Source organism: Pectinophora gossypiella, chromosome 12, assembly GCF_024362695.1.
Source record: "Pectinophora gossypiella chromosome 12, ilPecGoss1.1, whole genome shotgun sequence".
Classification (NCBI taxonomy): Eukaryota; Metazoa; Arthropoda; class Insecta; order Lepidoptera; family Gelechiidae; genus Pectinophora; species Pectinophora gossypiella.
In genome coordinates this window covers 12582654-12594692 of record NC_065415.1, presented here as the reverse complement: position 1 = coordinate 12594692, position 12039 = coordinate 12582654, and the positions used below count along the sequence as shown (strand labels likewise).

General features: G+C 37.1%; 1 protein-coding gene and 1 pseudogene across 2 annotated transcripts in view; both read left to right on the top strand.

Moving 5' to 3' along the window:
* LOC126371256 (organic cation transporter protein-like) overlaps positions 1-12039 on the top strand; it is a 328816-nt gene that overhangs the window by 31237 nt on the left and 285540 nt on the right. The window lies entirely within an intron of this gene.
* The window catches only part of LOC126371258 (organic cation transporter protein-like), a 32754-nt pseudogene continuing 21396 nt past the window's right edge, over positions 682-12039 (top strand).

Below are 12039 nucleotides of genomic sequence, written 5' to 3'. Positions count from 1 at the left end.
TCACATCAAGTCAAATCAAATCAAATATACTTTATTATAACACAGATGATGATAGATACAGTACAATCTGGCGGCCTTATTGCTAAGCAGCAATTTCTTCCAGGCAACCACATTTAACATTTGCGCATATAAAAGTGCGTCAACAACTGTCAATAGCAATATTGCTTTTTAGGTGAATTGCTTGTTTGTGGCCTTTTTAACCACTCTTGTTATAAATAAGAACTTCATAGAGCACTGTATACGATCGATAAATTTTAATATGTACTTATGCTAAAGCGTTATGAGACGCGCCACCGAATAACGCAAGAAAACTTTCCAAAATTCACCTTTGTAACTAAGTAGGTAGATACAGGTATACGTTACGGTACTTCGAATATTGCAAAGTGGGGTTCCTATTATTGTAGGTATTAATTTATTTAGAAAAATGTACTTAAATTGCCTAAATATTACGTGTCATAGACGCAATTACTCGTAGCAATAAATGTTATTGATACCACTGTTAAAGATGTTTGAATGCTAGGGCTAAATGCGTGTGTACGATTTGTCATAGATCTACGACACCTACTATTCGTTCACGGCTAGCGACTTGGCAAAACTGATATTGCTTCTAAAAATACTTCACTTTCCATAACACGAGTGCGGGTCTTTAGTTTGTCTATAAGCTCTACGCGTGTGCGCTTGAGCCACCTCGCGTATATTTCGCCAATCCGCGCGAAAATTTCAATACCGCAAACCGCATACTTGGCCCACTGCTATTATAAAACAACTGGTTGGTGACGCGCAACCTCACCTCTTTACGAAATACATTCGAAAACGTGTGCTCAGTGTATTGATTAAAGGACCAACAAAGTTTTCCTCCAGCTTACGAAACAAAACTTTTTATTAAAACACAAAACCACCAGTCAGTTTGAAGTTCCTACAGTGTGATTTATTATCCTTAATGTTTCATAGTGTCTGTGCACGAAAACAACAAGTAAAAAATATCTGACAATTTAAAAAGTTCTCGAACTTGTTCGTCCTAACAATTAGTAGACTAAATAGTCTTGACCTTGACTTGCTTAATAGGACGATTTACTTGTTATTGTTTTTTAAAATATATTTTTTTTAATTATTAACCGGAATCTTCACGACCATGGCCCTCAGATTCTAATATGCAATTCATATAGATTTAAATGACTCATTTTATTATCCGTATGTAGATGAGGATTGTTCACACGTAACCCAGTGAAGCTAAACATCTCATAGAGTTTTCAATATCATAGTATAAAATTTACGCAATCACGATTGTTGAACGAAAACAAAATTCCTCTTAAGCTTTCAACTAGAGATTGTTTGACAAACTATTCTTTTGTTGGGAGCGGAGAGTATTTACTTAGCCGAGCACTCAGAAATCCCAAGCATAATAAACCATTTGTAGCGGAATTATAAATTCATAGTGCAAATAGTATTCCTTTCTAGGCACTACGTGCTAATAGCGTCGTCTGATTTTTTCCCCGACGACACACGCGGATCTTTATTCTATCAGCCGCAGCATACATGTTTGGCTGATAAACATTAAAATTTAGTTGAACATCTGAGCTCGGCTCACTCGGTATCCTCGACAGTGGACCAATGAAATAATTAAAAACAAAATTAGTAATTTAATAAATTAAAAATGACTGTGATAAATCCAATTAAGAATGTACGCGCGAGTGACGCGTTCAATAAACTGGAGAATTTCGGGAGGTTTCAAACGGTACAATATTTGCTGATATGCCTGCCCCTTGTGATGGTATCTATGACACATGTAAACTATGTGTTTGTTGCCGAAGACGTCAATTATAGGTAAGTTTTTAAATGTATTTTATATTCAAATTATTTTTAAACAGGTGAGTATCTATATCAGTCTTAAGCATATTCTTTTTTGTGTAGTTTTTAATCGTTTTGCATCGTTCTTTGTGGGACAGCTTTTGTGCTCATCCACATATAGTATGAAGATAGGTACATCGTTGGACGAGAACAACTTTGTATTTTTTATTTTTTGCTAAAGCTACTTCAAGTTTTTACACGTAAAACGGGCACTTATTTTTACCCTCTTACTTGCGACATTCTTAGCAGGTCGCTCACCTGTGCAGCATATTTTTATATACATTCCTACAGATGAAATTATGAGAGAAAGCAGGGAGAATTTAAATGTAGGTATTTAACATTTAAATTGGTAGTATTCATAATCTAGTCTGGTTTAATACTATATAACATATCCTTTACATAAATGAACCGTCCAAAGACGCATCCTATTAATATCAAATGGACATATTTATTGCATCTTAAACTGTTTAAACTTCTATATAAAACTAGTACTTTGAGTCATCGATAGAAATAAGCCATATTAGGCTTTGTATAAGTAATTAATACTTGTCAAGTCAAAGCACGTTCTTTAAAAGGCTTATTAAATAAAGATCTTATTAATATATTCAATTTCTAGCTTGTTCTTAATGCAATATATAAATACAATATGACATAAAATGAGGACATTACAGTTAATTAGTTTCATTACTAAGCAATTACGATAGATGGTTATAGCATGATAGATGTCATTTAAATCAATAGGAAATTGAAGACATGGAGTAAAGCAAATATCGCAATGTAGGACACAGACTGTTCAATGGCATTGAGCGAATAAGTACTTGTTTCAATATTCGCTATGTATATACTGATACAACATTCCACCTGTCGAAGGCTTCTCCTGCAGAGTGTGCGGTAGTTTTTGCCGCTCCAGAATTAGCTTGCACACAGTGACATCCCGTTCCCGAGAATATTCCCGCTTTGGGAACTATTCCGGTAGTAAAAAAAACCCCAAATACAAAAGTGTTAGTGCTTTATTACCTAATCATTAGGCAGATAAGAGAAGAGTACAAGAGAGAACAATTTGAAAAAGAAAAGTAGTCAAGTGTCCTAACTATTGAAGAGTTTTTACACCGGGAACCCACTTTGGAAAAATTCGTCGCTGACATTGCTAAGTGACGTACTTATCTGAAATTTTTAACTAATCTGAGTTGCACCTTTTTGCTATTATCAATAAAACACAAATTATTTTAGCATAAAATTGGAGATACGTCGTCGGTTTGCAAAGTCAGCCACGAATTCCTGGGAAAACCACTTCATTGCTAGCACAGCCATGAAAGGTGCACCACTTCGTGACAATGATGTTCTTGGATGGATCGTCTGAAACAGACATAATTATAAGACCTATGATGATAGTGAAACAATTCGCGTCTGATACCATGGTGTCTCTCCACCTCAATAAGGATTTAGAGCTTCAGTTTATATACATTAGATTCAATATTCTTTATTTACATACTATGATGGTATAAAAGTTGGTAAATTACGTATGAGTTTTAAAGAGAGAAGGAAGCTTTTGAAATTGTAACGTGAGTTCATTCGTGAGTTCATTATATTATCATAAGATATTCACTAGTGCTGTAGTAACATATATTAATTAGAATTTCTTTTATTTTTTAATAAAGTACTTGTCTATTTTTTTTTCAATATTATAATATGTAAACAAATTATATTTATTTATTTTATACACAATACAACAGACAAAAGAAACATACAAAGAAAATATTAATTACATTATTTTCAGTTCCATGCATTTGCGATCGTAAATTCTACTTGATAACTAACTACTCAGAACAATTGGTCTGCATCATCCTCAAAGTTTTCGTCATGATGTCACTAACACCCTGTATAATTCAAAAAGTGACTTATTTATACGAATAATAATAATTAAGTGCTGTGAATCCTTTATTAATCATCTAAGACACATTCCATTAATTTAACAGCTTATTTCCTTAAGGATTTTCCTTGTATCGTTTTTGCAAAAGACTGTTTATGTATGACTTATTATTAATATTTCGTATTTAATTTATCATAAGTTGTTTTCTTTTTTGATATAATATTTTTATTGGGAGCGATTAAAAAACGTAGACCCAAATTATATTTATTTTACCAATTTCAGTGATTTATATTATTGTCACATTGCCTCCGTGATTCAGGGTTTTTTTTAAAAGTTATTTGTCAATAAAACATATTCTATTCTATTAAAACTTAGCTACTTAAATACTTAATTTAATTACCATTAAATAACCAATCGTGTTAATGTATTATACTTCAGTCTATGTGAAATCAATCGGAAATTGTTGCGTGAAAAAATCGTACGCGCCGCGCACCGGAAAATTTTACTTTATCAACTTAAAGCTTTCGTAAGCTATCGTACGCGTCGTTCATAGAATATCTGCTAGCAAACGTAGGTACATACTTATTAGTGGTACAAAGATTTTACCTGCCTGTTAGGGTAGATAGTTGAATACCGTTTTTTTTTGACTTAGGTACATTCGATATTCAAATTCAAAAATATCTTTATTCAGTTGGTAACACAGTTACACTTTGAATCGTCAATTTTTACATAACGAACGTCTCATCCGCCTAAAACTACTGCAGTTTCTCACAACCTGTATAGCCGGGGAAAAGAAGCTGCAAGAAAAACCTCGGCACAGGGCCCTAGACGTTCTTTAAAAAAAAAAAAACAACACATAACATTGTATCACGCTTGTATTCCCAAAGGAGTCGGCAGATACCCGCTCCTCGCCTGCTGTGTCTAAATCCCGTGTAATAGATTTCTATGTTTTTATTCTTTCCTATTCCATCACACAATTTTTTACTTTATCTATTGCAGATTAGCCGGGGTAAAGTCTAATATAAGTCTAGTAGAAGGACCTCTACACACCGTTTAGTATTTATAAATATTTGCTATTACAACATTAACAGCCTATCTTCTTCTATCGTGTGAATTGTGAGGTGGATTACCAACCTCATCGATCCTGGTGTCAGGGTTACTATTGAGTCGCCAAAGGCCCCTGACATGACTCATGTAACGACTACGTACTTACATCGGATCATCGAAGCACGGATCATCTTACGTTTGGACAATCACGTGATCGGCCTGTAATGACACACATACATACATACATACATAAACTCACGCCTATTACAAACCACACACGCCACACGCCTATCACGCCTATTATCACGCCTATTATTATTAATGACACACAGCCTATAATAACATACGTCCCACAACTGGGCACAGGCCGAGGTACGAGCATACTCCACTGTGGAGGTGTTTTACGACTAATAGCCGGGACCTACGGCTTAACGTGCCTTCCGAATCGTTTTCCAAGTACGGAATCGTCTTACTTTTTCGGACAATCAGGTGATTCACGTCTGCAATGTCCTTACCAAACAAAGGACAATCTCACAAGGTGATTTCCATAATGTCCCCATCGGGAATCGATACCGGCACTCCAGACAAATAAATAATAAGATCCATGAATTTACCAAGTTACCTACTTTTGAGTATTTGATAGTGAATAATGTATCTGATCTGAATAATGCAGATGATGACTATTGGTAGGTATTGAATATAAGATCATGTTTAAACACATGGTACAGGAGCGTGAAACATTATTTTCCTATTTAATTTGCAAAATAATTCATTTCTAGTAGAATTGAAAAACAGTGCTAGATAAGTATCTTAGCAAGGCAACTAATAAGTTTTTTTTTTGACGTGACTTATTGTACTTGGCTGGACGAATGGGGTGCGCTGAAGGCTCTCACCGTGAAAATGCGAAGTCATTGCGTGTGAAAATTATTAAAACTTTTCATATAAGTAAGTAGACCAGGTGCTGTGATGATGGTAACCTCTTCACACATCATCCTGCCTAACAGGCGCGTTATTAGTTTTTGGATGTCATGAATCGATTATCTTGAAGCAGGTGTCTATGGCGACGTGTGGCAAGCACAAGACCTTATAATTCTGACGACATCTATTCTGACGTTATATGTATGTTTTTATTTTTTTTATACTGATTCCTCTTTTGCTACCTTCCCCGATTTAGCACCTGAAAGTGTTTTATTCATTCGAAACGGTGTAAAACTTGTAAGTAATATTATAAGGGTGTAGGTACCTACTCGTATTACAATTTAGACATATATTTATCTATTTTTAACTTATGACGGCTCGTATGACGAACTAAAATTGATTGACACCATAAACAAAACAGTTACTTACAGTATAGAAATAGTAAAATTAAACAAATTAAATTACTAATATTCGTAACCAGAAATTAGTAGGAATTAAATAATTAATTGTAATTAGTAGATATATTTATACGTTTACAATAAAAAAACAAACCAATCATTTAGTTCGCATAGGAATCATGATTTTATCAAGCAGTTGGTGGGTTTTATGTTAACACATGAAAGTAGATGTCGATAAAGCTATTTCTTTTAAGTAGGTAAGTATGTTTAAAAAATAGGAAACGCTTTTTGTGCGCATTATAACAAAAAGTCTAGAATTAGTAACAAATCAGCGCGAATTACCTTGCATTCGCTGTTTCCGTTTCATATTTGACCGTTAAAATCCTCGATGGACCATGCTAGGTGGTGATTGAAAATACAACAAAAATGCAATTAGGTATGTGATACTTATCCAAACTGGTGTAACGAGTTTGCCGTCGCGAATAACTCACATTGTGGTCACATGATCTTTGGAATTCTGTCCAGAAAACTGGTTTTAAATTAAATAAAAATATAAGTTTAAAAACTAAAATTCGACTACAGAAAAATCACGCTCTAAAAAGTGTGAAACAATAAAATAGGTATATTTCCTCTGAAATTCTTCCGAATAGTGAAGTTGAGCTGATAGCTGTGGTCTTATGCCGTGGTAAGCAAACTCTTAGGACAGATTGCCTGAACATACATACACATACATAAACTTACGCCCGTATTCCCCGAAGGGGTGGGCAGAACTACAAATAATCATAAAACTATTGCCTGAACCTGTCGGACATCAAACCTGCGTTGCTACGGCTACTCCACACAAAGGTCGTTTTAAACAATTCCTATTCTTCATCTTATTGACTTCATCATACTTTACACTTACTTGCTAAAAAATAGGTAAACTGATGATCTAACAACCTTCACTTTTATTTAACTATAGTCGAAGATTTAAAAACATTTGCCAATTCCTGAAAATGGTTTGCAATTCGATTTGATTTTCCTCATAATAATAAATGAGGAAAATGAACTGCAGATCAAACAAATTCTTAAAAGACATAGGTAATCTTTCAATTCAAGATAGAGAGACAGATAATGAATAGGGTTGATGAGGTTGGTAATCCACCAGACAACCCACACGAGGGAAAAGAATAATACCTGCTCATTGTATCTTTGCGGTTGATATTGGTCGAACAGGTGCCGTAGTCCCCCATAGCCCTAGTATCCCGGTCCACTAACCCCCAACCCAATAGCCCAGTTCCCTTTGTTCTCATAATCTGCAATAGTCCTACACTAACCGGGGGTTGTCTTTGGGTGCACTCCCATTAGTGCGTACAGGGATAGTCGCCGGTTGGTGTCACGCCACATTTGGATTAAATTGTCTTAAGGGGCCTCTACGTGTTAGCGTCGGCCCCCAGCCCAATACAGTTTAGGTCACATACCTCCGAAAATGCATTTCTCGGGAATGTGGGTTTCCTCACCACGTTTTTCTTCACCGCTGAGGACGTGATAATCGTTTATGATCGAAAAATGAATTTAAAATATACTTTATTGTTGACAAACAGCATTAATTAGCAGTCGTTAATAACCATCAATCCGCACTGGGCCCGCGTGATGGTTTAAGGCCCGATCTCCCTATCCATCCATAGGGAAGGCCCGTGCCCCAGCAGTGGGGACATGAATGGGCTGATGATGATGATGATGATGATGTTCACAAACAAAACATACAAACATTTTTAAATCATTTAGCAACAGTGCAAATTGACGGCCTTATTGATCTGAAGCAATTTCTTCCAGGGAACCACCATAACAACAACACTAACACAAACAACACTGGAATAAGGGGTACTATTGAGCCGCTAAAGGCTCCTAACATGACATGATAGCATGATACCATTTACGTCACAATGTGGCTGCAATTTACGCTGGTTTCATCAGTTATTATTCTTGGTAATAAGTTATCGTTATGAAGTCTTCTTTGTCTCGATGACTAGACGTTGTTCCACTTTATGTAATAATGTATTGTACAGGAAGATAGGGATAATTAATTTATCAAACACACAGAAAGTAAAAGGATAGGGTGTTCTTTACATTGGTATCTAACAGAAGTCGCAGATAATGGTTGCTATGTGTAGCGGACCCAACTAGTTGGCCACCTAGTTCCGCTCACATGCAACAGATGGCGCCACATTCAATAATGCAGTCTTCAAGCGGTCGTGAAACGCGGTATCGAAGTTTACACGGCAAGACGCATATATACAACTTCCAACACAACACTGTTGGATTGTCGATCCCTAGTCACACGACCAACTTGTGGCTAGCCGGGTACTATGCTCAGTTCGGTACCCCGAAAACATCCTTTGGCGGCAGCACACTCTTGCCGCCAAACTATGCTGTTATAGCGAAAGTATCATTTTTGGAGATATTTGTAAATAAGTAAACGTGTTTCCCGTTCGCCCGATTGTTCGACCGATTAATCGATCCAGTAAGATTTTTGTTTTCTCGTTCACTATCCCTAATCTAACAAATAGGAAATGTACATATTTGAAATGTACAAATGAAGCCCTTTCATTTGATACCCAACACACTATTATTCGAAAAAAAATAATGTTTTTTTCATCACTTTATGTCCTCTAGAGGGCGCGCGGGCGCCACATTTAATTTAGCGTGACGTCACATAGCTTATAACCACCGGGCAAGCATGACGCTTCTAGTAACACCTCATTTGTTAAATTCTGACAGGTGGTTTAGAAAGTAGGTTGGAACAGACGTGCATCTGCATACATATATACATAGCGGTCAAACACACAACCCTCTTTTTTACTTTGCCGCAGTCGGGTAAAATAGGTATATTGACGTTAAAGCTGTACAACGCCATCTGTACTGTTTTTTATGAACGTAGCCTGGAACCTTTTATGTTACGAACGTCAGAACCTACATTTTATTTACCACTCAAAATGATAATTGTCATTGTAAAAAATCACCAATATTACTTGCGTTGCAATTTGCGTGTGCAGTTGGATACTACCTCCTTTTATGAGCAATCAACGAGCTTTGGAAAGGCCAGGAATAACGTCGAATACTTGTAGCCTCATCTCCTCTGATTACCCCGGAAGGGATGCAATAATAATGTAAACTTTATAAAGGTACTTAATGTCCAAATGATAATAATTTACGACCCATTGGGATTCGTACGTTATTTTGCGAATGTTTAGTAGACAAGCAAGCTTTCAACACTGTGAGGCGTTGAAAGTAAGTTTACACACAGTTCTCAATCAATCTTCACAATATTTTTTGTATGATAGACCATCGCCGCGTATAAACGTTTATTTTATTATTAACAGTGATTTTACAAAACACTATAAAATTAAATATTTACCCAGCAGTGGGACGTATACAGGGTGTTAGTGACATCGTAACGAAAAAAAAAATGGAACGCCTATTTGATTGTACTAAACACGATGGTGGGTGTTTTTCTTGTCGCAAATGTCTAATTAAGATTTTCAATTTTTACTGTGCCGCAATGTAAGTCGAACAACGCGCCACACAGACGCTAAACCTACGCGCGGCTACGTTACGCGTGCGTAATACGATGTTGATATCTAGGTAGGAGTTTTCATTCTCTTGTATTTAGATGTTTAGTGGTTCAACGTTTAAAAATTGTTGAGTTTGTTGAAGTAGAACACCTACTACCACGATTTTTCACACATGGTACCTACCTACCAGTTATTAAAATGTTCCTAACTTATTAACAATAAAAACCCTACTCTTACCTTACCTTAATTGTTATTCCTTCGGATGAAGTATCTAGGTAGGTACCTACCCTAGAACATATCACGTCACGTAGGTATGCAACATCGCGTTTCCTCCGCGGTAGGTAGGTATCACACGCACTCACAAACACAAAACCTTGCTCTTTAATAACACATCAACAATCTTCCATACTTTTGCGCAGTAAATGGTGATCCATCATCATACTCGGCACTACTCATTTACAGAATAAAACAAACACAAAACACTCACAACCACGAAAAAAAATATCCTCGAAAAACATCACGCGATTCGGGTCTAGGTTAGTATTCGACTGAACGGAAGCGCGCGGCGTTAGCGCAAAGCATCAAAGGCGCCGACGACGCGCCGGCCGCGGCCGAGTCGAGCCGACGACTAGAGAGAGAGAGAGAAGTATGTTTATGGCGCAAGTGACAGAGAAAGAAATAGTATCTGTTCGGAATGCCTACTTTATTGGCGCGCGTTGCCCTTGACCCGTGCGCCGGCTATTCACCTGTGCATAGCTGAAGTTGTAGATACGTTATTATTATTATTGATGACATTGATAAAATTTAATAATTAGTAATTTTTATTTGTTTATTTTAAGTGTGGGTTCTATGCAGCTTAAAACACAATATGGGACTGAAAATATCTAAAATTTTTATGAATTTTGCGACAGGAAATTCTACTTGATACCTATCAACTCAAAGAAATACCTAATATCTGTTCGTAATGCCTACTTTATTGGCGCGCGTTGCCCTTGATCCGTGCGGCTATTCACGGCCGAGTATTCATCAAGATAGATCAAACAAGCCCTAACTCGGAGGTCTTGCGTCCCAGGATCCTTTAATTATGTCTTAGAACCTTCTTGGCCTATGTGGTCCAGTGGTTGAGCGATGGGCTCATGATGTGGAGGGTCCGGGTTCCTATTCCGGTGGGGACATATCATAAAAATCTGTTTATAAGGCCGTTGGTTAGGACGTTACAGGTTGATCACCTGATTGTCCGAAAGTAAAATGATTTGTGCTTCGGAAGGCACGTTAAGCCATTGCTCCCGTCTACTACTTATGTAAGTAGGTACGTAGCCGTTACATGAATAGGTATTGTACACAGAACAGGATAGGTTTAATTAGTTCTTTACTGATGATTTAACAATGAGATTTAAAACCACGAATAACTTAGTACTTATTTACCTCGGTACCAACATGTAACAAGAAAAAATAAGGTCACTCCTCTTGGACAATTTTTTTCTTTGAACATGCCGACATTGCCTACGCGGCGGAGTTGCCGAACTATCGATAGGTAGATTATCAATTGTTGAACTTGAAAATTGTCTAAACTATCGAAAGTAGTGATAGTACATTTAGATCGATACTAGCGATAGTCGATAGTCTTGCTTTGTAACAATAATGGTAGGTATTGATATAAGAGATCTATCGATAGGTACCTACTATTGTTTTTTTTTTAACTAGGTACCTATCGATAGAATATCGATAGGCAACACTCTGGCGGAGTGTCCGCCCAATTCTAGACGCGACCTCGCTCGATTTTTGTGTAGCGAGGTTTTGCGTAGGTACTTACATACTGAGTTGGTGGATGATTGACGTAGTAACTAATTACCTAATCTGTGGTGGTTGTGTTAGTTGGTTGTTAGGTATTCTAATGACAACAAAGAATACAATTATTTACTGTTTCAACTGTTTTAGGTAGATAATGGCCCCGATTCCTATGAGTAAATGAATGAATAACCCGGCCGAATCAAAAAGGTATCTCGCTGGTATGCAAACCGTTTGACGTGTGCTGTCAACTTAATTCTGTCGGTTGTTTTAGGTTTCTGCTTAAAATTGATGTGTTGTGTGAATTTTATGCCTGTCGATTATCCGTCCATTTAAGAATAAGAATAAAATAAATTTATAATTTACGATAGACAGAGAAAGAAATAGGATCGGTTCGTAGTGCCTACTTTGTAGGCTGCGCCGCCGCCGCGCCGCCGCCGCGCCGCTGCCGGAGTGCGGAGCGGGGCGTGCGGAGTGGGGCGTACGGAGCGGGGCGCACGGCGCGCGGTGCGTGTGGCCGTTGGCCCGTTCGAGCAGCTGATTACGGATACCGCAAAATTGTTGTCTCCATTACATTGAAAATTTTCAAAAATTTGTCATTATTGTTTTTTTTATT